This window comes from Culex pipiens, chromosome 3, assembly GCF_016801865.2.
Source record: "Culex pipiens pallens isolate TS chromosome 3, TS_CPP_V2, whole genome shotgun sequence".
Lineage (NCBI taxonomy): Eukaryota > Metazoa > Arthropoda > Insecta > Diptera > Culicidae > Culex > Culex pipiens.
The window spans coordinates 61378969-61405880 of record NC_068939.1 but is presented as its reverse complement, the minus strand read 5'-3'; the positions used below and the strand labels follow the sequence as shown (position 1 = coordinate 61405880).

Here is a 26912-nt window from a genome sequence, read left to right as displayed (position 1 = left end):
TTATCAAATGGATGATGAGACAGTTCGGACACCGGCACTGTTCCGGGTTGGCGGTTTGCTGTTTGTCAAATATGTTTTACGTCGCAAATCCCGACAACATCCAACGAGTACTTCGGGAAGGTCAAAGCGGAGAACAACGAGAACCTCGCCCTGTATGAAGCGCCGAGAACGACGTTTCTGAACACTGCCAGCTGGATCGGACGCACGACGTAGGTGAAGGTATTTAGGAACAAGCTGGCAGACAATAATTAAGACCCTGTCTCAGATGAGCAAGAGCGTTGAGACGCACACGGAGACACACCGGCTATGCACCCTAGGACGACTCCGATCTAGATCGGACGCGCGAGAGTGGAGACGGCAGGAGAGACGAATCGCACGCCAGAAATCAACCGTAAGCGAGTCAGCAGCAAATGACGCCTATCTCTGACCAAGTTTTCCTCATTCTCAAAAGTTAAAGGTCACCACCGCAAACACGGGTACAAGTGAAGCACGGCCCATTATCAAGGTCAAGCAGACATGGAAATAAGATGTATGTTCGCTGAACCACGCGGAGTCTCACCGATACCAATAAATTGCCCAACTCAGACAACAAGAGCGGTACTCGAAGCACACGGATAACTACAGGAGTAACTGAAGCTAGAAAAAACGCCCCATGGACCGAACGGGGTAAGATCAAACTAAGTTCGAGTGAGAACATTGAGAGCTAACTACATCTGTTTCCGTAGGTTTGGTGTTCCTGTCCCTGAGCGCGAGGACGGATCAATCGTGCACAGGTTGAGCTGATTGGCTGGTGGATTCGACTAGAGCGCTTCATTCGCTCCAAGCATCTGGTAGAGCAGGGCCATGCGCGCTGATGGAGTGCTCGAAAATCGGGCGCATCACGTGGACGCAGAGCGGAGTGCGTGCCAACACCGTACGCGCAACAATATCCTACGCGTCGGGCGGACGCAAAGCTTCGTGCGCGGCAACACCGTACATCAGAGACATGCGAGGTTGAAGTAGGAGTTTTGAATCTATTTTCAACCTTATTGAAGTGTTGTGATTTGAGGTTAGGAAAACACGCGTTAGACTTTGTTACACCACTTTATTTAAGACCGACTATCGACGTCTGTTCAGGACGAAGATCGGAAGACGAAAGGAACGACAATTGTACATTTGCATGCATCTAGACTGATGCCATAATAATTACAATTCCACTACCTGCTGACTCGAGGCTGGCAATACTTTAGACCATCCGAGGGACACTACATCTCTCCCTTCCTTAACCTTTGACTACTTACAATTGGACGACTTAGAGGTTATGATGGATTTATAGGTTATTCCTGACACTTTCTGACTTGGCCGACTTACTGACGAAACTGATTCCATTTTGACGACATTATTCCACCGGACGACATCGGTTACTTTATAATCTTAGTTTCTTGACTGTTTTACTGACGACTGCTCTGACTATAAACTCAACTACTTACTGACCATAAAATTCCACGTGATCTTCCTGACACTTCTCCGTTTGCCCTGACGCGCTCAAGGTTGTGACACAATCCACACGGAATCGATGATGGAATTCAGCTTACTCGGGAAGTGGCTCCTACTCCTTCCGGCCCGAAAATGATTCTGGAACCGGTCGCTTCTACCCAGAACCCATGCTGCTGATTCAGGATTCTGCATTTTGAAATCCATGACTGGGCACTGCACACTTAACACCTTCATTCGACTTGTATTTGAGGTTATGTGTACGATCACGTGTTCACCAAATATAACCGACTTTTCTCGACATGTTTCACTTCATTTAACTCACCAGACACTTCGTTTATCCTCGTCGCCAACTGAAGTGTTGTGATTTGAGGTTAGGAAAACACGCGTTAGACTTCTGATCAACACTTTATTGAACACCGACTTAGGACGTCTGTTCCGGACAACGATCGGAAGACGAAAGGAACGACAATTGTACATTTGTATGCATCTAGACTGATGCCATAATAATTACAATTCCACTACCTGCTGACTCGAGGCTGGCAATACTTTAGACCATCCGAGGGACACTACACTTATCAACAGCTGTTAAAATGAGTTATTGCGTTGATTGTTTTAATTATTTGTTATAAAAAACTGAAATACACAAACAATCGAAACAGTGTTGTTTACTTTAGGTTCTGTCCCGAAATGCAATTCCCAATCTGAAACTAACCCTGATTAAATCGACTCCCAAACTATATCCTTCAATCCCGACCAATTTCGTAAGCGTGACCAGCCCCTCCCCGTCCTCCCATTTTTTCAAACTTCTTAACTGATCGACAGACAACTGTGTCGATCCCCTAACAAGAACAGTCTTTGATAACCCGCCAACCGCCAACCCGGAACAGTGCCGGTGTCCGAACTGTCTCATCATCCATTTGATAACCTGGAACAACACCGGTGGCCAGATTGTCCAAGGAAAAGATTTTGCTATCGTTGAAAACTCACAAAACACTGCTGGCCAAAACCGTAGCCCATGCTTGTCTATAAATAAATGTTCTAAAAATAACTTTGTAAATATGACTAGAAAAAGTCAAAGCACCATCGATTAAAAACCAAAGATATCTTGAACTTACGCCAGTTAGCCCGTTTCACCCCACACAGTAAAGCCCCTTCAAAAGCCACCATCTAAAAGTATCTGTATCTTTAAAGGGTCACTTCCTAGCATGTTGGTATGTTCTACAAAGTTGTTCCCCAGTTCAAAACCTATCTCCTACTATAAGAATCAAGTCATTTCATCGATTTATAAAAAAAAATCCTAATACAATGTAAAAAAAGATAGTTTCCCATGGAAAATAAATCAAAATCCCATATAAATTTCAAATTAAAACTGGAGCTCCTAGACCTTACCAAATGGGCTCAAATTTCAAATGGACATTCTTACAGCATTCTAGCAGAAATGTTCGACCATTCTAGCAAGATTCCGGTAGAACCAGCTCTGCTATAATATACGTGACTGGGGAGACATCTTTATTGAACTTTCTTATAATAATTACATTTCTTTTACATTTTAAGTGGTATGGCTTAATGCTCTTCATCTTCATTGTAATTATTAATTTTACATTTTTGTATTGAATAGAATACATTTGGGTAAACAAAAACAATGTGTTAACAACTAATCCTGACTCAAAACTAAAACAAAACTGAAATATTCAAAATAACTACAACGAGTAAACTTCGAACTGTATTTTAAGATAAATCCTCCAAGCGTTCTTACTTGCCTCGCACGAGTTTTGCACCCACGGAGAGTTGTTGTCATCTGGATGAAAATGTTCAGAAGTTCTTGTGGAGAAAACAGAACACTACTGCTTTCATCTGTTGATGCTGATTGGTTTTCCCTCGGTTGCTGACTGAAGCCAGGAGGTGTTGTATTCTCGACAAGTACTGCAGATTCGGAACCACTCGAGCAGACCCCGCTCCTGGTGCAGCCAATGCGGGAAAATCCACGTCCGTGAATGCTGGTGGTGTTTTGCTACGATTTGGTTGGTGCCTCGTCGTCGCTTGCTGCCGAATTTTCACAAACTCTGCACCTATTGGGCAGCTCCGATTCTTGGTCTAATGGTCGCCACCACAGTTGAAGTATTTGGCTTCGATGTTCTCGTTGATTGAGTTGTTGCAAGCTTGAGTTTTGTGCTCACCTCCGCAGGTTGCACAACGACTCTTGATGAAACAGTTCCTTCCACCATGTCCAAACTGCAAGCAGTTCGAACATTGTGTCACGTCACGGTGCACTGGACGATAACGTTCCCAAGTCACGATGATGTTGAAAATTGCCCGAATTGCCTTCAGCTCAGACGGCGTTGTCGATCCTTTCTCAAGATAAACCAGGTACAGTTCTAGAGTTTTATTTTAAAAAAAAGGACCTATAAGCTATTGTCTTTCATATGTTTATAGGACCTTTTCAAAACAAATTCTGGAGTTGATCACAATACTTGATGTCCTTGTTGTGTCTCGTTATCTTGAAGACTTCGATCACATTCAACTCAAGAGTTTTCAGCTCTTCTTTCACACTGTAACTGAAAATCGCACTTTGCTGAGTTCGTTTTCGCACTTTTTCATATGATTTTTTCAGTTCAACTACGATTACACTTTTTTGTGTAATCGCAGTCGAACTGAAAAAATCGTATGAAAAAGTGCGAAAAAGAAATCAGCAAAGTGAGATTTTCAGTTACAGAGCAGCACACTCACATCCATGTCGTACAGGCCTCAGAGGACCTTTTTCATGGGTCGGTTACCTGGATCGTCATGGCTGTAGTATTCAATCTTTGTGTTGTTCAAGAATCCCGAACGTAGTTGAAGTCTTTTCTTCTCAATAACCAAAGGTCAATTTAACAATGCCAATACAAAAAGAGAATTCTTCAAGGTTTTCGAAAAAGGTGCAAGTGGTTATGTTACACATGACCAATATGACAAAGAACTTTGCAGGAAAGCTCTTAAAATTAAGCCATTTTTGTTGATTTCAGATAAAATCAAAACATAATTGGATTTATATATTCGCTCAATTTCTCTTTATGTTGCATATCAATAACCATGAAGTATGATATCCGTATGGTTCAATGTTTGTCCCCCCATCGGAACATTCGTGAGTAGCTCTAGAGGATGACAATTTTCTAGATTTTCAATTTCGCGGTAATCGAGAGCTGAATTTTGAAATTTCCCGGGAATTCCCGGGACACGGGAGTTTTAGTTTTTTTTTTAATTATTGATCTGTTGACATTTTTGTTAAAAATTATATCATTTCCATTAATTTATTATCAAAAAAGTCACAGTTAAATTTTCAAACCTGAATTTTAAAAAAAATATTTTTTAAGTTTATGATGGGAGAATGATTTTTATGACTACAGTCATCCCTCATATTCGGAACATTTTATAGATCGGTCAATTAAAAAAAAATCATAGAAAATCGATAATTGAACTTAATGATTCGCTTTTACCTTCATTTGGAAGCTTTTCTTGCGATCTTTCGAATGCTGTATCGAACAACTGCAAATTTTAACTTTTATATCAAGTTTTTGAAGAAAAACTTTGACCCTTGAAATCCACAAATTCGGAACACTTTTTTCTTACGGATGTAAACAAACTTTGGTTCTCTCCATGAGTACACAATTTTTACAAAATAATGACTTCACGCACTGAAACCAACGAAATGCAAGCTTGTTTTATGAATGGTCTGATAACTTTTTTTGTGAAAATATCAGTTAAATTCAGGTGTTCCACAATTGTGGGAGGCACAATAACATCCCACAATTATGGAACAGGCAATTTGGAGGCAGTGTTTTGCTGCTCTGGATAAAATAGTCTTGAAATGAGGTTTTTTGTTCAAAAAGTACTACTTTTACTAGTGAAATAGCAAGAGAATGTCCAAATCAAGGTCCTAAAAATAGTAGGGTCGACAGAAAAGCTGCATTTGGCATGTTATTGACAAATTATCACAAAAGTGTTCCGAATTTGTGGGTGTTCCGAATATGTGGGACGACTGTATACGAAAATTATAGGCTAGTTTTAGAAATTTTTGGGTCATATGTAACCCATCAGGCCTGAAAGGGTTAATACAATATTATTTTTATATCGAAATAATAATTACTTTGTGGAATATTTAATTCAAGGACTTGTTGGTTTGCACTAAATTATTATTTTTTCGATTCTATGTTCTCACTGAATGATTTTTCTTGAGTTTATTGAAAATGTCTGTGTCGTTGATGCATACTCTTCGGCGTCCAGCGATAGAATGATTACCCTGGACGCAACATTTTCAAAAAAAATTGGAGTGACACCGCAGATAGAGCTTTAAGACAAAGTTCTTTGTCAAAAATAAATAAATGTGGAACTAAGGAAACAGCATGTAATTCCCTCAAAAGTAATCCGGCGTACGATTACATTAAAGTGTTTTTAACTCCAATCAAATGATAAATTAGGAAATGAGCTAGGGAAACAGCAACTAATTCAATCGTGCCTCTAATGTTGCCATATCAGCAGTTTGACGTTCAATTAAAGCTCATAAAAAGCGTTTTCAACTGAAATCGAGTGATAAATAGCTCAATAGGAAGTGAGCAAGCAAATTTCTGTACCGTAAAACGGGGTGACTTTGATAGCCGGGGTGACTTTGATAGGTTTGCTATTTTTCCGCAAAATGAAGAGTACAATCAAAATACGTACGGAATTGTTTAGAATCATACTGACCGTGGTAGAGAAGTGTTCAAAGTACCTCAAAAAGAACTTTTTATAAAATTTTGAAAAGTTTAAAAAGTTAGTTAACTATAGTTAAGAAAATGTTGATGAAAGTCATTATTTTAAACTTCTCAAAGTGTCATGATTTTCTCAATGAACATGATTTTGAATCGGAAAACGGAATTCATTTTCGGATTCTTTGGACAATTTTCCACTAGGAGAAGGGTAAATAAGTTTGTAAATAATAAATAATATGTGTTTTTGAAACACAATTTAAAAAATCTCCAAATTTATAGGCAAATTCAGTTGAACAAATTTCATGTAAAATGTGAAAACTTGTGCTTCGAATTCAGTATAAAATACAATATAAATCAATAATTTTATAAACAAAACCAGTTTTAACAAATTTCACGCCAAAATCCGTTTTTTAACAATTTTACCTAAAATTTATATGTATTTTGTTTAAAAGTTTATAAACTTAGTTAACTAAATATAAACTAGAGGTGGGCAAAACCGCTCTTTTTTAGGAGCCGCTCATTTTCGTTCGCTCACTAAAAAGAGCCGCTCTTTTGAACGGCTCTTTCGCTCTTTTTCAAAATTTTGATAAAAAGGTTATTTTTAAGAATTGTGTGATTTTGCGAACTCTTTTCTAAATTCTGATTTAATCGATGAAGTCTATAAACACTGAAGTTAAATCAGGCAAGAGATTTTTTTTTCATAATCTCTCAGCTATTTAGTAGATTTTTGGTAATATTTTACAAGCTATGCAATTTTAAATGCTCAAATTTGTATTCGGATAATACTTTAATGTACGATCAGTTATATAAAGAAAAGCTTTTTCATTTTGTTTAGAAAATCATTTACTTTTGGAATTTCAAAGAAAAGTAGGAAACTGAAAATAAGTTTGAAAACTTTAAAGTGGTGTTTGGCAGCAATGCTATTTTGGGATTAATTTTTATAAGCAATTATTTTTCAATTGAGAATTGCATTTTCAATTCTAAAAACAAATTTTGTGATGCAATTTGTTCGAAATTCGATAAATTATATTTATAACAAGTTTAAAAATCATTCTATCTTGGAACGGTTCTTTCAAAAGACCGGAGTTTAAAAAAGAACCGCGGTTCTTTTTTTGTGAGCCATGGTTCGTTCGCTCTTTTTAGTGAACCGGCTCTTTGAGCGGCTCGCTCTTTTTTGCCCACCTCTAATATAAACATATATTTTTTTCTTAAAAACTATATCAGCTACTTTAGTGATGGTACATTTAACGTGCAAATAAAGTTTGAACATCTTAAATGTGATTTTAACAAGAAAAACTATGACTATCAAAGTCACCCAGGAATTTAAACTAAGATTTTTTAACGTAACTATTTTTCTTAACACTATTGAAAAAACTTTTTTTCCAAATTGGTGCATGGACTTTGTGTGGCCTACCCCAGTACATGTTTTAAAAATAATAATCTTGAGAAAAACCTTACTAGTTGGAAAATATTGCAAAAACAAATTGAAATCCTATCAAAGTCACCCCGGTTTACGGTATATAGTTTTGCAAAATAAGTTGTTTGAATAGTGAAAATCAGCAAATTGGACGGAGTTAGGGGTGAGTGCAAAACCTGCCAAACATACTATAATTTTCCCTAGCAGCTTTCAATCAAACCTTTAACCAAATAAATGGTTTAACCAAAAATGATAACGACAAACGTTTCATATTTCACAACAATACTTTTCGATTGCAAATAATAATCGCTCTGCGAAATCATTGAGAATTGATTATGAGTATGTATTATGCATATTAGAACTTTTTTCGATAAAGATAAAAACAGGTATCCCTTGAAACTTCAAACTTTTGTTTCAGCTGAGCAAAAACGCTGCTGTGTACCTTCACAAGTGGAGGGGCGTCAACAGGTTTTGACATCAATCATGTTCGTGAAGTGTCGACCATCGATGAGCACATGGTCGATTAACGGCTCCGTTCCAGGTTTCGATGCTGAGGAAGTTATGCCGGAAGTAGATGCGTTATAGCGATATGTTATTGATGGCGGCGAAATTGATTATTGATGGGCAACTTGCGTGGTCAAATTTTGAAGTTGGCCTTGTGGCACTTCCTGTTTCCTTGTTCGAGAAGCTCGTTGATTTTTTAATGAAGGCCGTGCATGTTGAATATGAAGACGTAGTAGAATTTCAATGGAGCAGAACAAAGCGGTAAATAGAGCATAATTACATGATAGCAAGTTCATGTGGAAGAAAAAACTGTCAAAAGATTTTCTTTTCACAACTTAATTATGATTCAGCAGCTTGGCAGAATTTGGGCACCAAAACAGTATTCGCATCAGTTGAAATGAGGACAGAGTAATTTTCATAGAAAAACTGCACTCGTATGTATGAAGAGCAATCAGACGCAAAAAAGAATGACACCATTCCAAACGAAACTTTCAACTGAGTTATTTCACCCCCGAAGGCACAGTTTCACCTCCTTTGCTAACGGAGTTATGGAAATACGGAGGCCAGCACTCGTCATCGCCACTAGGCGGTGTTGACTCAACTTTTCAAAAGTTTTCCTTCCGTCATCCTGCGTTCATCCATCAGAGCAGAGAGTTAGTCCCTGGTTGAATGCTGTTTGCAGTCGTGCGTACTTGATGTGGCCATAAAATCTGCTTTCGCCGTTTTCTGCTTCTTCCGGTGCAAGTGGACTCTCGAGCCGACCGGCTAACCGACTCTACGTGCGGCACTTGTTGGAAGGTTCTTCCCCTCGATGAAAACCGAACAACGTCGACCCAACGCGGCTGACCCGCAAATTTTACGGCTGCCGGAGATTTATGAAGGCCAACAGGACAGGACCTGTGATGCCGTCTCGTTTTTATATAAGCTTCCGCCGGAAAAACTCGCTCAACGACTTTCACGACAATGCGCCGTGTCGAATCTGCTTCCGTAGACCGGCTACAGAATCCTAGAACCTTGTTAACGCACAAGGGCGAAAAGTTACAAGTTCAGTGCCGTAAAACTCCGACACCTCATTTGCGAAGCCGTCTTCGCACCGACACCGGGGCTGTCAACGACAAGACGATGTTTATGTCCGCCGCAAACGTGGGACGACATAATGAAATTCAAGTTGAGACGTCTTTCGGGTTAAATAGGCGAGACGATTTATTCCTTAGGAAACCAAGAGGAAACAGAAATATCTTATAGTGGCGCTTTTAATCTACGAGGGCGCTGCGATCCAAGCAACGGATTTCAGGGAAAGCGTTTCAACTGCTAAATTATGAATCTATTTTCGTCGAAGCATTGAGCAAAGATTAAAGCTCTTGAATATTGCGTCACAATTTATTTCCAACAGTAGTTTGAACATTCTCGTATGTTTGGTAGGTTAAGGATTGGGATCCATAAAATTGTTTTAATGGCAACCAAGCAAGCTGATGATTGACTGATTAACAAAATAAAAATAGGAAATTTTCAATTTCCCGGTTTTTCCCCGGTTTTCTCCCGAGACCAGAAGGAATTTTCCGAAATGTTTTCAAATCAAATTACAATGTTTTTTATGCTAACGTTAGTATCAACATACTTTTTGAACGCATACATTTGGTTCAAAGTTTGAATTCCTTAAGAAAGCTTTCAAATATCTTGAGTGCAAAGTAAGTTCGTTTTTATCTGTTTCCAATTCAAACCTCTAATTTCCCTAATGATTGGGATTTTTCATCATCATGCTCTACAGATTTTACAAACTCAAAATAAAAATAATCGTTTTTGTTTTTAAGAATAACATAAATTATTATTAGAAAGCAGGAAATGTCATTTACAATTTATGAATTTTGTAGAAAAGATTTGTAAAAATTCATTGTTATCAACATTTATGTAAAGGCTCGTAAATTTTCTTTGAAAAAAGGTTTTGGAAATTCAAGAAAAACGATTCTTCCAAGAACTATCAATTTATGTGAATAATTTTTTAGTTTTCTTATAGTAGCAGTTATTTTAGAAAGTTTTTTCTGCTCTCGCTTATTCGAAATTTACGAAATTTATTTCATCAAATGATTGTATCTGAATTAATTTGTAGCTGTAAGAATCACCAAAACTCTGCATCCTGTAATAAGTTAAGCATATTGTATTCTGATTAGTACAACAAATAAACATGAATAGAATTGAATTGATTTTTTTTGTTTGGCTTAAATAATGTGAATATTTTCTTTTTAACCGAAAAAGTCTGTTTGCATCATTAGTCCAAACAAAAATTTATAATTACACTTTGGCAGCAGTGCAATATAAGTGCCAAACACATGTTATAAAATCGGTACCTTAAAACGGGTTTTTTTTTTTTATCGATTTAGATTCAAAAATACTTGAATTCTTGAAATATTGTATTTTTAAAATATCTAAAAATTTTACATTAATTTCAAACGACATTTAAAATAAAAACTTAGAAAAAAAGATATTTTTCCAATGTTTTGTTAAAGTACATACTAAATACTTCAGACATTTAAAATCATACATAAGTACTCAAAAAAAATCATTGCAATTTGTCCTTAATAATTTGTTTGGTTGAGAATCTAAAGTATTATCAAATAAAATAATATTTACAAACAAAAACTCAATGATATTATTATTTTTAAGTTAAAATTTATATTAAAATTGCACTTATGGAATTGAAGACTTATTAAAATAAGACTTCAAAAATCATACGGCTGTGTAAATTTTCTATTGACACTTGAATGATACGTCAATTTGATCGCAAAACTTGTATCTTATCATACATTTATGTGGGTTCGGAGACATAGTGGTTGCCTCTCACCTCAGTTGGCTTTGGTTCGATTCCAGTCGTCCCTGGTGGCATTTTTCGAGACGAGATCTACTGATCAAGCCTTCCGTTAGATGGAGAAGTAAATGTTGGTCCCGGCCTAACCTAGAGGTTAGGTCGTTATTTGTCTCGGTAGGGTAGAGCTGCTGGTCGGTAACACTAATTCTCACTAATTCTCCATACAAACTTTGGAGAAAAAACCGTTCGGCACTGTCTAAATATTTTTGAAAAAAAATCAAAGTGCACGTGTTTCTAAGGACCTTAACCCTCTACTGCCCAAATTTGTTTTTTCGAAAATATTCATTTTTCCCGTGTATAGGAAATCATTTTGAGCAACTTTTGTTCTACGAAAAACTTTACTTCTCTTGTTTTATGTTTTTCATGTTTCATTTTTAGTATTTTAATTTGCATTTATCTTTTTTAGTTTATGTTTGTTTTTGGTAGTATTTGGCCTACTCTACCACCTAATATAATTACATTTCGCCTATATAATTTTTTCATGTTTTTACAGTCACTTTTTCATTTTTTTTGCATGTTTTTCACATTTTCTGCTATAGAATCGCACCATCATCATTTAAATTGCAAAAAATGCGTAGAGGCATAGTCTGGGACACTACAAAAATTACTGCATACACCATATTCTTGATTTACACAACGAAATGGGGGTGTTTAATTCGAGAATCGTTTAAAAAAAGAATGTCCATGACTTAAATTGAGAATATGACTTAAATTAAGAATCTTTGGGATTTCGTAATTTGTCGGAGAATTTTCAAAATGTATCAATAGTATTTTGTTTAGTCATGTTATAAAAACATTTAAGCATGGTTTTGGAACACCTGGGATGTTCTAGTCCATCCGAAACTTCCGGAAATTTTGTGCAGCAGGCTAACCGAAAAAACAAGTTGAAACTTCAAAATTTTGACAACGGATCCTACCCAGAGTGCTTCAGTGAGTGCGGTAGGCTACAGTGCATTGTTGTAACAACTTATTGGGATGATCTGGGACATCCAAGGACTCCCTGGAGTTAAGATCTGTGGGTCTACCACCGTAACAAGCAAGAGGTCGACGGATTTTGACAACGGAACATATCCGCATAGCTTCAGTGAGCATGGTAGACTACTTTGCTGATGAGTAGGAATGTCCTGGGTCATCCAAGGACTCCCTGGAGTTAAGATCTGTTGGTTTACCACCGTAACAAGCAAGAGGTCGACGGATTTTGACTCCGGAATATACCCGCATAGCTTCAGTGAGTATGGTAGACTACTTTGCTGATGTGTAGGGATGTCCTGGGTCATCCAAGGACTCCCTGGAGTTAAGATCTGTGGGTCTACCACCGTAACAAGTAAGAGGTCGACGGATTTTGACTCCGGAATATAACCGCATTGCTTCAGTGAGCATGGTAGACTACTTTGCTGATGAGTAGGAATGTCCTGGGTCATCCAAGGACTCCCTGGAGTTAAGATCTGTGGGTCTACCACCGTAACAAGCAAGAGGTCGACGGATTTTGACTCCGGAATATACCCGCATAGCTTCAGTGAGTATGATAGACTACTTTGCTGATGTGTTGGGATGTACTGGATCATCCAAGGACTCCCTGGAGTTAAGATCTGTGGGTCTACCACCGTAACAAGTAAGAGGTCGACGAATTTTGACTCCGGAATATAACCGCATTGCTTCAGTGAGCATGGTAGACTACTTTGCTGATGAGTAGGAATGTCCTGGGTCATCCAAGGACTCCCTGGAGTTAAGATCTGTGGGTCTACCACCGTAACAAGCAAGAGGTCGACGGATTTTGACCCCGGAATATACCCGCATAGCTTCAGTGAGTATGGTAGACTACTTTGCTGATGTGTTGGGATGTACTGGATCATCCAAGGACTCCCTGGAGTTAAGATCTGTGGGTCTACCACCGTAACAAGTAAGAGGTCGACGGATTTTGACTCCGGAATATACCCGCATAGCTTCAGTGAGTATGGTAGACTACTTTGCTGATGTGTAGGGATATCCTGGGTCATCCAAGGACTCCCTGGAGTTAAGATCTGTGGGTCTACCACCGTAACAAGTAAGAGGTCGACGGATTTTGACTCCGGAATATAACCGCATTGCTTCAGTGAGCATGGTAGACTACTTTGCTGATGAGTAGGAATGTCCTGGGTCATCCAAGGACTCCCTGGAGTTAAGATCTGTGGGTCTACCACCGTAACAAGCAAGAGGTCGACGGATTTTGACCCCGGAACATATCCGCATAGCTTCAGTGAGCATGGTAGACTACTTTGCTGATGAGTAGGGATGTCCTGGGTCATCCAAGGACTCCCTGGAGTTAAGATCTGTGGGTCTACCACCGTAACAAGTAAGAGGTCGACGGATTTTGACTCCGGAATATAACCGCATTGCTTCAGTGAGCATGGTAGACTACTTTGCTGATGAGTAGGAATGTCCTGGGTCATCCAAGGACTCCCTGGAGTTAAGATCTGTGGGTCTACCACCGTAACAAGTAAGAGGTCGACGGATTTTGACTCCGGAATATACCCGCATAGCTTCAGTGAGTATGGTAGACTACTTTGCTGATGTGTAGGGATATCCTGGGTCATCCAAGGACTCCCTGGAGTTAAGATCTGTGGGTCTACTACCGTAACAAGCAAGAGGTCGACGGATTTTGACCCCGGGACTTACCGGCATAGCTACAGAGCGTATGGTAGACAACTTTGGTAATGTGTTGGGCTGACTTGGGTCATCCAAGGACTCCCTGGAGTTAAGATCTGGTGGTCTATCATATCTCCAGGGAGTCCTTGGATGACCCAGAACATCTCAACACATCAGCAAATTAGTATATCATACTCACTGAAGCTATGCGAGTGAGTCCCGGGGTCAAAAACCGTCGACCTCTGACTTGTTACGGCGGTAGACCCTCAGATCTTAACTCCAGGGAGTCCTTGGATGACCCAGGACATCCTAGAACATCAGCAATGTAGTCTACCATACGCTCTGAAGCTACGCGGGTATGTCCCGGGGTCAAAATCCGTCGACATCTTGCTTGTTACGGTGGTAGACCCTCAGCTCTTAACTCCAGAGAGTCCTTGGATGACCCAAGTCAGCCCAACACATCAGCAAAGTAGTCTACCATACTCACTGAAGCTATGCGGTTATATTCCGGAGTCAAAATCCGTCGACCTCTTGCTTGTTACGGTGGTAGACCAACAGTTCTTAACTCCAGGGAGTCCTTGGATGACCCAGGACATTCCTACTCATCAGCAAAGTAGTCTACCATGCTCACTGAAGCTATGCGGATATGTTCCGGGGTCAAAATCCGTCGACCTCTTGCTTGTTACGGTGGTAGACCCACAGATCTTAACTCCAGGGAGTCCTTGGATGACCCAGGACATTCCTACTCATCAGCAAAGTAGTCTACCATGCTCACTGAAGCTATGCGGATATGTTCTGGGGTCAAAATCCGTCGACCTCTTGCTTGTTACGGTGGTAGACCCACAGATCTTAACTCCAGGGAGTCCTTGGATGACCCAGGACATCCCTACTCATCAGCAAAGTAGTCTACCATGCTCACTGAAGCTATGCGGATATGTTCCGGGGTCAAAATCCGTCGACCTCTTGCTTGTTACGGTGGTAAACCCACAGATCTTAACTCCAGGGAGTCCTTGGATGACCCAGGACATCCCTAAACATCAGCAAAGTAGTCTACCATACTCACTGAAGCTATGCGGTTATATTCCGGAGTCAAAATCCGTCGACCTCTTGCTTGTTACGGTGGTAGACCAACAGATCTTAACTCCAGGGAGTCCTTGGATGACCCAGGACATTCCTACTCATCAGCAAAGTAGTCTACCATGCTCACTGAAGCTATGCGGATATGTTCCGGGGTCAAAATCCGTCGACCTCTTGCTTGTTACGGTGGTAGACCAACAGATCTTAACTCCAGGGAGTCCTTGGATGACCCAGGACATTCCTACTCATCAGCAAAGTAGTCTACCATGCTCACTGAAGCTATGCGGATATGTTCCGGGGTCAAAATCCGTCGACCTCTTGCTTGTTACGGTGGTAGACCCACAGATCTTAACTCCAGGGAGTCCTTGGATGACCCAGGACATTCCTACTCATCAGCAAAGTAGTCTACCATGCTCACTGAAGCTATGCGGATATGTTCCGGGGTCAAAATCCGTCGACCTCTTGCTTGTTACGGTGGTAGACCAACAGATCTTAACTCCAGGGAGTCCTTGGATGTCCCAGATCATCCCAATAAGTTGTTACAACAATGCACTGTAGCCTACCGCACTCACTGAAGCACTCTGGGTAGGATCCGTTGTCAAAATTTTGAAGTTTCAACTTATTTCTTGGGTTAGCCTGCTGCACAAAATTTCCGGAAGTTTCGGATGGACTAGAACATCCCAGGTGTTCCAAAACCATGCTAAAATGTTTTAATAACATAACTAAACCAAATACAATTGATACATGATGAAAATTCTCCGACAAATTACAAAATCCCAAAGATTCTTAATTTAAGTCATATTCTCAATTTAAGTCATGGACATTCTCATTTTAAGTCGTGACTTAAAAAAAGTTGCGTAAATCGAGAATCGTTTAAAAAAAGGTGACTTAAAAAAAGAATATGGTGTACTTCTTTTTACTGAAAATATTGAAAATGTTAGTGAAAAACACAGCCTAAGTTGACCCCTAAAAAAAAGACATTTTTAAAAACATTGGCAAAGTCACATAAAACAAGTTAAACTTCCAACCCTGAAATTTTCTAAAATTTTAAGAGTTCTTCTTTCCAGTGCTTTTTGAAGATCAAAAATTGGTTGAAAAATGGATTTTTGGCGATTTTTCAAATCGAAGCCCGTCTAGAGGCGGGGTTGGGTTGTAGAGGGTTAAAGTTCATGCTTCCCCCCGAGTTGAGCCTACGCAGCAATCCAATGGTCGTTAGTTCAAATCCTGGGGAGGATGGGAGCTTAGGTGTACCAAGAGATATTTATTGCCTCACCGTTTCAAGCCTTTGGACAATAGGGGTTAATCACTTCGAGTATACTGCATACGCGTATCATACGCACATAATATTCTCATTGTCTGCATACTGTATTGACAATATAGACCCCATATTCGTCGTATTTGAGGTCATATCTACCCAAATATCAGCGTGAATATCATACGCGCATAACACTCGCGCAGTATTCCTTGGCTGCATACCGTATCGACTCCAATATTGGCTTCATATTGGTGCAATATCAGAAGTGAATTGCCCTTTGTTTGGACACCTTGTTTCGAGTGAGAATTTCGCAATAGAGAACGCCAAAGCCATGCTGTAGAGCAATCAATTTGCTTTATTTGAAAAGGCAAATTCGCAAAATAAAAATATCATAGGATACAACAGATAAAAAAAACACCCATAGCAAAGAAGCATGAGTCTATTGCACTAATTCAAACATAGTGTTCGCGAATTCTTCATTAAGAATAACAGGAACAATATTCTAATTGGGAAAACAAAATATTTAATACATTTAAAAGGCTTTTGTAAAATGTTAAATAAATTAAAAATATTTTCCCGGTTTGTCAGTCAAATTCCCGAGTTTTTCCCGGTTTTCTCCCGGTGGATAAAATTCCCGGGTTTTCCCGGTTTTCCCGGTTTTTTTCCCGAGGTGGCCACCCTGATATAAAGTTTACTAACTTTTTAGTATGAAAGTTTATATAACTTTGGAAATTATATAAAAAACTTATGGAAACACAATTTTGCAAACTTTTAATTTAACATCTAGGTTTTCTATAAAACCCACGTTTTTAAATACCTAGGTAAAAATGTTGTTATGGTTTCGTTTTAGCAACCTGCCGAAAAGGCCAAAAAATGATTGGAAAATGAAGACGTTCTGATTATTTTGTTCTCATGGACATACTTTTTGCTCAGGTTTTGAAAAATGTGGGTTTAATAGAAAACCAAAAACATATTTATTGATGTAAGTATTCTTTTTTTTTTCATTAAAAAGCCCTTTCCATCTAAATTTTAAAAATATGTTTTTTTTGTACTCATGGCGCTTACACAGCAAAAATTTTATGTGTAAAATCGCATGCAAAAGCATGCACATCACCTTTGTGAGAAAAAGCATGTAATATTGTATGAGAAAACGTGTACACAAAAAGCATGTACCGAAGAAAAAAAAAATCAGGTCTGCTCACCCCAAAAATAACATCAATCCGGCGAGAGTCATATTCAGATTACCAAGTCCGCGCCCCAACCCACTCGGCTATCTCACCGCTATGAAAATAGATGGATCTTCACTGATGTAGCTGTAGGTTCCCCATACATCGTATGCAGTTAACACAGTATACGACGTACGGAAAACCTACTGTTACATTGGCATTGATCCAACTATTTTCATAGCGGCGAGATAGCCGAGTGGGTTGGGGCGCGGACTTGGTAATCTGAATATGACTCTCGCCGGATTGATGTTATTTTTGGGGTGAGCAGACCTGATTTTTTTTTCTTCGGTACATGCTTTTTGTGTACACGTTTTCTCATACAATATTACATGCTTTTTCTCACAAAGGTGATGTGCATGCTTTTGCATGCGATTTTACCATCGGATTTTTTGCTGTGTACGTCACATAGTCCAATCAATGAAAACTATAGATTTTGCGTGTAAATTACTGTTATAAGACAATCAAAAGGTTTTGAAACATATAAAATGCTGGCAGTAGCTGATACAAAGATTAAATTGAGTTTCCATAGGGAATTTTGAAAATTTGACATTTTTATTTTACTAAAAAAGCAAAATCGTTCAGAAAATTGTTACCTACAAGATGATGGTATAGGTTTTGGTGTCAACATTTTTTTGAGGGAGATTCGTAAAAATTTCAGGCAGAAGTTTTCATTTTTTCAATTTTAACGTGCTGCCATTGAAAAATGACGACTTCTTGGATCAGTATGAATACAGAACATTATTGGTAGGAATCCTAACTATGATTAAAAGTGAAATACGGAGCGATTTGAACGCATTTTTAAGTTTTTAGAACAAAATATGAAATTTTATATGATAAAAGACCATTTTTCAGTAAATCGCAAATCGCGAGTTCTAAACGATTTTTGGGATTTTTACTTTGTATGAAAACATTGTTCCTGAGGCAAAAACCTATCGAAATCCAAGTGAGCCCGAAGGTTTTCGCCACATCGCCTCTTTTTGGGACACACTATTGGACACTATTGTGACCAATTCTGTCGAAATGTCAATGAATGCCAAGTATCGAAACCATGAATTTCGATACACACAAGTCTGTACTTGATTCTCCGAAGTCCTTACAATAAATTAACTTCGGATAATCGAATATCGAAAATTTATTTTAATCAGAATTTGGGTCTATGACCTAAAATAATGGATTACGAGTACGGACTGTATCTCTGTATGGTCCAAACTCGCATGATTCCTCCTGTCGGATCAAATTTCTGCCAAAGTGTAATTTTTTATGCTCGGTGGACATATCTACGATTCAATATTAAATAACCATGTCAAAAACCATTACATGAGACATAGCACTATTTCAAAAGTCAGCGTCGATTTGGTTTCAGTTGAAAACGCTTTTTAAGAAGCTGTAATCAAGCATCTAAGTGCAGATGAGTCAACATTAGATGCCTGATGGAATTATTTGCTCTCCTCCTTTATGTTACAAATATTGCTAAAGTTATGTATAAGTTGTTCCGCCGCTTAGTTTAGGTGAAAACTATCTCAAGCAGTGACGGTTCGTCAACTCGGTTTGCTTTTGTTTCGCATAAACGCAAAATAGTTTTAACACGCAAATACAAGCCAAACTGCACGCGAAAGTGCAAGACGTCGCACAGTGGTTCCAGGTGTGACAAAAATCAAAAAATGAAAGTTATATTTCAGTTGTGCTAGTATTTTTCTATTTTTTCTCATATCTTCAAAAACACTTTCCCAAATTTTGAGCAAGATTGGATGAAATTTTAATTTTTGGCAGCTTTGAGAGTGCAGCAATTTTTGTTATTTGTAGTAGCTGAAACTTCAAAATTCGCAAATATTATTTTTTCTTAAAACTTGCATAACTCAGCCAGTTTTAAACCAAATTTCATTCTTCTGGCTGCATTCGAAAGGTATTTGAAAGTTAATTTTACTGTCCTTGGAATTTCGATTGACCCCTCCCCCTTTTTTGCTATTTAAACGAAAGTAAGGATTAACAATTTTCAAGATTTTTTCGAATTTCAACCCTTCAGGAAGAATTTTGTACGGGTGTGACCAATGTCTCGTATGCATTTTCTGTCATGAAAATAAATGTGCTTTCAGACTGTGTATAGCAAATTTTGCTCCTACTTGCTCGAAAGATCAAAATTTGCATGTTTCTAAAAAAGTCATAAGTGGATCTACTCTACTCTATTCACGTAATGGATCAAAAAGTCAGATATGGAATTCGCCTTATGATTTTTCTTCATATTCAAGAACTCAACAAATGTACTAAAATAATACTGGATTTTAGATTTATTAGTGTATCAAAAACTTTTTTTTTTTTTTGGTACGATATATTTTCTTGTGAGAATCCTGACCAAAAAGCAGTTTTTACCTTACATATTTTAATCTGTAGCTTAGTACATAAAAAGCAGAGCATACCTTGGCTCTAGTCGTGGATAAGGAGAGGAGGGAAGATGGGAAATAAAAAAAATCAAAAACTTATTCTCATCTTTTCACATTAAATGTTTTATAAATTACTTTAAGTAATATAAAATGCAAAAAAAAAACTTAATGAATTATAAATTTTGTAGGTGACGATCTTTGTTTTACCCCCAAGTATTTGGAGAAAATTCGAAAAGGAATAGAGATAATAACTTGAAATGAAATGGTCCTATAATTTATTGTGTTTCATACGTTTATAGGACCTTTAAAAAAACTCTAGAAATGTCTTATGATCTTTTTCTAGCTAAACTACAGATACTACTAAAATGTGTACGGTTAAAATGTTATGATTATCTCATAAAAGCCAAATAACACTTTTCCTCAAGTACACAAATTCTGGAACACCCTATTAACTGGACCACCCTAGCGTTACTACTGTACTGACCCTGATCAACTTTCCGGTAGATGTCAAAAGCTGTTAATTAAATGTGTGGTATCAACAAATTTTGTTTAACAAAATTCCGGTTTTGGATCATTGTGATATGGTACCACCCTAACATTTTATTTGTTTAGATTCACACACACAAAAAATCAAAATTCAGAAGTTTAAAAAAATATTAAAAAAATAATAATTTATGAACCCCCCTAATGTACTTAGATTACATTTTATGAAAAAATAAATGTATTTTTTGAATTCAGCTGCCAAAAATTACCCTAATAGGGTATTTGTACCTATTTTGGGCCTAGAACGTATTTTGGGTCTACCAATCTTAATTCAACGAAATTGAGCTTTTCGCCAAATCTGGCAGGGATCTGCCACTTGAGAATGATACATGCAGTCATTATCTTCATTTTGGTGGGAAAGGATCATTCACTTTTTTCTCCTAAATTAGAAATAATGCAAAAAATATACCACTCTTCACATTTTTCTTGGCAAATCGCTAGGTGCCCATTAGGTCCAAAATATTCACCACTTTTGCTTACCGCTTGTTGACACTCAGCGTCACGGTTTTCATCGCTCAGCACATGAATGAGAGCCGTCCCCCGAATCTCCAACCACCGGCAATGTGTTTTTATTGGTGGGTTGCACAATCCCATTGCAAAAACAATCACTAAACTGCCACCAAATCAATAAAATAACTGATTAAAGTTGCTTCGTCCATATCGGAGAGAAATGGATATATTTTCGGTACATTTGACAATTCTACAAACTGTGCCAGTGTGTGTGCGCTTCTCGAATTTTACAGTCTTTCTTGCATATTACGAGCTCGTTGTTTGGCTACGCAACAATTGTTTAATTATGTTTAAAACTCGTAAAGAATGATATAAATCATGTCCAAGCTAATTATGCACGTAATGCAAGTGAAATCAATCATTCTAATGTTTATTTGTGGCTTAAAACATCACAATGATTTAGCATATTTGTCGACCGAATTTGTGCGGCTGTACTGTACGAGCTGGGGCTGAACCGTACGTCAAAAAAGTTCGCCACGTGCTTCGAGATTTCAACCAATCAGAAGGTAGGCCGAAAATATGCACAAAGAAGGTCGTATGCTAGGAGCAATATCCCCAAAATAGGGGCAAAAAGTGTTTTAGTTTTTCGTGCTTTTACAGCGATATAAGGTATTTTTATCAAAATGTTGATAATGTACGAGCTTAAGCATTAAAAATCCAACTTATTCATGTATAACAAACTAGGCTGCCAATAGCAGTCTTTGAGAATACATCAAATTAAAAGTGCGCTCTGCTTAGTAGGCCCAAAATAGGGACAAATACCCTATGACATATTTGGTAGGATACCTGACATTTTTTAATTTTGTCACACCGTTGTTCGGAGAGGATCCACTGTGCGTCGTCACCCTGTGCACATAAACAAATTTAATCTCTGACACGTCAGTAAGTCACGTTGCAGCAGTGCCTAGTTAGGATAGCATTACTCCCTCCTGTGGAAAGTTGGTTGCCCCAGAATCTGATGGAGTATTCAAATCAGCACATCCAGAGCAGACGATCCTTTGCAGTGATGAAGCAAAATGTGTGCTAATAGCATGGATGGATGCACACCGCCATTGCCTTCGTCAACTGACTCACAATGCTGATTCTGGTGCTTGACGGGAAGAATCTAACACCTGAACGAGAGAAACTCTTTTAGCTGCTGTAAACACTTTAAAGTGCTATAGCAGAAACTATCTGGCACTCCAAAGGCACTTGGAAAGACGAAAAGAATTGGACCTCAAGAGCTCCACAAAAGAAATGATGCTTAGAATTTTAACAAAGGTGTCAATGAATAACCAATTAGCTAGGGAAAAGTGAAAAATAGCAACGACAAAGAACTTTTCTATTAACAGATTCATTTCTATTCTTAACGTATCAAACGGTGACACAAACTTGTCACAGTGATCTTGGTACCATGTGCAAACCCAAGCTGTCCCTGTCCCATTAGGGTGACAATAATAAAAATCGACATCAGAGATACCCTCTGACTTGATTCCTTAGGCAAAAATAAGTATCTGTGCCCATTTGTGCCAAATAGGTTAAGGTTAAAAAAAATCAAATCAAATTATTCGCTCTACAGCATTGCCTTGGCGTTCTCGATTGCGAGATTCCTACTCGAAACTAGGTTTTCGAAGGCTTGATTGTTGAGGCAACCCCTTTTTACATCTTAGCTTCCATCCACCCCGGGATTCAAACTGACGACCTTTGGATTGTTAGTCCAACTGCCTACCAGCGACTCCACCGAGGCAGGACGACTCCTACACCTGGACTGAGCTAACGACCAAACCATTGGGTTAGACCGGGACCAACATTTACTTCCCTGTCCGACGGAAGGCGTGATCAGACAAATCTCGTCTCAAAATTTGCCACCGGGACCTTCAGGGATCAAACCCGTCGACTGGGTGAGAGGCAACCATGCTTTCCCCTACACCACGGTCCCGGCTAAGGTTAAGGTTAAGGGGTCGCAACGCGTATCGTTGAAGTTTAAGTTTAAGTTACATGGGGAAAATCGCAAAAATGTATGCAGAAAAACATCGTTTCAGTATTTTTCTGCCAGGGGGCGCGGGTCTTGCACAAAATTTTCCAAGTGTAAAATTCTTGTAGGAAATTAAATCTCTACAAGTTTGCCGAACGATGCAAAACGATCCGAGTTTATCCTGATTTTTTTTCGATAAGAGTATTTTCTTATATACTTCCTATATGCCCCTTACATATTTTCAAGTATATAAGTCGATGTCTTTTCATCGCATTGCTAATAACTCATCAGGATCAACTCGGATTTTCTTGCACCCTTCGAAAAAGTTGTGAGTAATTAAATTTCCAGGGTGGTTAAAAATCTTCGCGGATTTCGCGATTTTCGCGGCGCGGATTTCGCGGATTTCTGTTGAATGTTCCTGTGGGTCTATCTTCAAGAATACAACGTAGATTTCGATGGCTAGTGAAAATGTTTGTCTAAATCTAGTATTTCCAGAAGAAAGAACGCAAATTTATCTAAATCCTGCTCGGTGAGAGCAATTTAGATTTCCGCGAAATCCGCGAAATTCGCGAAGATTTAACCACCCTGAATTTCCTACAAGAATTTCATACTTTGGTAATTTTGAGCGAGACCTACGCCACCTGCTGCCAAAATACTGAAGCTATGTTTACCTTTTTGCAATTTTACCCATATAAACTTCAACCATAAAAGCGACCTTAACCGATTTGGCTCAAAATTGGCACAGTTACTTATTATTGCCTAAATAATCAAGATTTTCTAAAATTTTAAATTTCTCTTGTCACCCTACTGTAACATCGAAAAAAATTGCCTTGAATTTTGTTTGCATGAAAATGAAAAAAAGTGATCAGAAATGGTCGAATCGTTTGTTTACCGTTGTACATAAAAATTAACATAGGGCTCTAGTACCCTATTGGGGACCATCCATAAACCACGTAGGCACTTTTAAGGAAATCTCATCAGGGGTGACATTGGGACTAGAGAGTGGGTAAGTTTGGGGCATACAAATGTCTGCATTTTTGTATGACCCAATCTCACCCCAAGACTCAATGTCACCCCTGATGACGGTACTTTTAGAAAACAAACAATGCGCCATGGGTTTCCTATGTGCATAGGACCTTTTGAAAAAGTACCGTAATCTGGGGCGAATCGGGACTACAGTCTGAATAGGGACAACAGTTTTTAGAGCACTTAAAGCTTTTAAGTTTGGAAATGGATGTACACATTTTGTTGGTCTGAGTCTGTTCTAACCGAAACCAACCAGAAAAATCAAAATATTGTGCTCCAACATAGTTAAAACTGTTGTCCAAATTCGCCCCATGTGTCCCGATTGACCCCAGTTTACGGTAAGCGAAATTTAACTTTTGATTCAGAGCTATTCAGAGTATTTGGGTCGTAAAGCCCTATGTTAATTTTAGCATGCAAAATTTAATAAATAGCATGCCAGAGATCTTTTTTATCTTAATTTTTTGACCTTGCCTTCCCCAACGTCTTCCACCCACTTATGATTAAGATTGATAAACGAAAACAAATATCAACTGAAATATATTATCTAAAAATTTGCCGAATTGCAATTCACAACGCCATAATTGTCAGAGATCGTGTGATATTTTGCTTCAAAATGCTATTTTATAGTGCAAAGTACATACCTTTCTCAGTATCTGAGTTTTACACAAAAATTAAACTAGATTCTCTTTAAATTATCACTATTTTAACCGGTTCACTAAATGAAAATTTCTCATTTTTTTTAAAGAAAACTTTTGCGCTGGAAGCGTCGGCGCAGGCAACTGTCAATGTGTCAAACAACGTGCGAAGCAACGTTGCCAAGTCGGCAACACAACGGAGCGCGATCATAGCGCACTCTGTGAACGCACTCCACGCCAAGATGAGAAGGTAACAACGGAAACAAATGCATTGATTAAATCCAGTACATATAGATCGGACTCGTTAATTCAACAGCTCGCTTATTCAAACGTATTCGAACTCAAAATCACTCAATCGTCAAAATCAATGTAGTTCCACTCGAGTAGCCGAATCCACTGTGTGATTAATTTCGGTTAAAATCTTACGTTAAGGTATACCCTTTTGAAAAAAGGTAACACCGGGTAAACTTAAAAAAAAGAATAGGCAATCAAACGTCAAAATTACCCCACACAAAAAAATATTATGGTAATGACAAAAGTAACTTACTTTTGAATTAATAAGTGGTTAAAATTTGCTACATTAAAAGTTTTTTTCTTGTTTTGAAAATGAAAACTTTTACTGCTACAGTTTTTGAAAATCTCATTGCTAACTTATTTAAAAGTTTTAACTTTTAATTCGACTGTATAATTTCTTTCATTTCGTCGTTCTCGTGTAACCGTGTACGCCTAAGTCCAAAATGTAAACAAACGTTTAGGTGATTCCGGTGGTTAGTGAGTGGTGGTCCACGACGTCAATCAAAACAGAACGCGTCCGCAGCCAGGACTTGTACGCGGATACCTTCGAAGGAGGATGGTGCGGAACAAGGTTAAGGGATTAGGGGAAAGTTGGTTTTCAAAAGGATGAGGCCAGCTTCCTGCCGGATCTGCAGCTGTTTCACGACCGAAATGGGTAAGAAGGAAGCTTGGGTGTTTGGTGGCGTTTGTGTTTGATTTTGTTTGTTTTTGTAGGACGCCGTTTATGCGGATGTGAATTTGCACCGGTTGTATTCGATAAAGTTAATTTTAACGGTGAGGAGAAGGATCCGACGGAAGAGGGAAACGACGAGAAGCGATCGGAGGTGGTCAGCGCGGATGTTGCACTCGGTGCCGGCGGTTTACGACCATCAGCAGCATTATGTGCCGGAAGTGATGACGGGACAGTGTGGGATGTCCTGAGGGTCCGCAGTCCATTTGTCGTTGCAGGACATGTTTGACGAGTATTACATAAACATCCGGAAGAACAGTTTGCACCAGTTCTGGAAGAACCGTCTGTACGAAAGCCGCAGGTCCTGAAGCTGTCGTACTCGGATTACTTCCAGAGGTTGGAGCGATATCCGACGAACCTGATCAAGAACATCTACCTGGAATACCGAAGAAGTCACCGGTGAGTATTGAGAATGTGTTCAGTGTCTAGCCAATTTAATTTACTTTCAAACTCTTTCAGCAACTCCCGCCCGCAAACTCTCAACTCGCGACGGCGCAGCTTCGGCCGGATGAACTGACAACATCTGTGCCATTCTCGAAGGAGGATGATGTGATCGGGAACTATCGGTTCAGGCGCTTCACTTCCCAGTTGAAAAACGTCGACTTACCTTCCCGAATTAACACCCAATGGCCAACTCCTCCAAGCCTGTCCTGATGATGGCCGGCAACGAGACCACCCTGTTCTCTACATCGCTGTCGCGCTCTAAAATGTAGGCCGCGATGTTAAGCAGCATAAGCAGCAGTTTTAATATTAAAATAAAAATAAAAATGTAAATAAAATCCATCACATTTTTCGAAAATCATCACTGTAATGTCAAATGCTATTTATTGTTGCCATAAAAAGTTTCTTCTTATAATAAAAGTAAAAAACTTTTACCGATACAACGATTTTGTTCTAGAAGTGCATGGTAGTATCAAAAACTTTCCAACTTTTAAATTAAAAAGTTTGAACTTTCTACGAATATTCACCAACGCAAACTTTTAATCCAACGAACGATCTTTTTAAATTTAGAGTATTTTTTCTTTGTGTGCCCCCACTAGAGGGCGCTTAAACTTGGGGTGATGTTTTCATTATAACCTACAGCGAGTAAATTGGTTTGAAATTTGAAATTGTTTTATTTCATCATAAAATCGATATTAATAGCAAATTATACCATTTTCAGGTAAGAAATAAATAGCTTAATTGATATAAACGAAAATATTTTTGTGATGGTCGATTTAACTTGTTCATTATCTGATTCAAAGTAAGGGAATGTTTTAATCAACAACATCAAAACATAACTAATCAATTGAGAATGTAGATTATTCAAGTGGACAATTATTTTTTTAAGTCACTTCTACCATAAAAGCAAAGATCTGCTTGAAAAATGATAATTGGATTGATTTTCAAAATTAGCAATCCAACCTCATTCTCGCGTTTTCAATCCGGATCTCAGAATTTTCAATGAAAAAGGCAACTTAGCAAAAAAATCAAAAAGTCAGTCGATAGAACTTTTTATTTCTTACCTCCTGTTAACTTTATTTTATTCCAAAAGATCAATTTTCTTTTAAAAAATCTTAGAATAGTTTTCCCTCCCCTTTGCACTTATCGCGCAAAACCGTAAACGTAACCTTGCACCAAAGCTCTCCTACTCGAATGTAGGTGGCGAATAGAGTGTTTAGCTTTGGTTTTGGGG

General features: G+C 38.4%; 1 protein-coding gene and 1 long non-coding RNA gene across 2 annotated transcripts in view; one reads left to right on the top strand and one right to left on the bottom strand.

Annotated features, from left to right (window-relative positions):
• Positions 1-26912, bottom strand: part of LOC120414436 (G-protein coupled receptor dmsr-1) — a 161151-nt gene that overhangs the window by 50945 nt on the left and 83294 nt on the right. The gene's annotated exons all lie outside the window — the stretch shown is intronic.
• Positions 283-1023, top strand: LOC128093456 (uncharacterized). The gene is made up of 3 exons (XR_008212500.1): positions 283-391; positions 452-666; positions 726-1023. It is a non-coding gene; the product is annotated as an uncharacterized LOC128093456 (long non-coding RNA).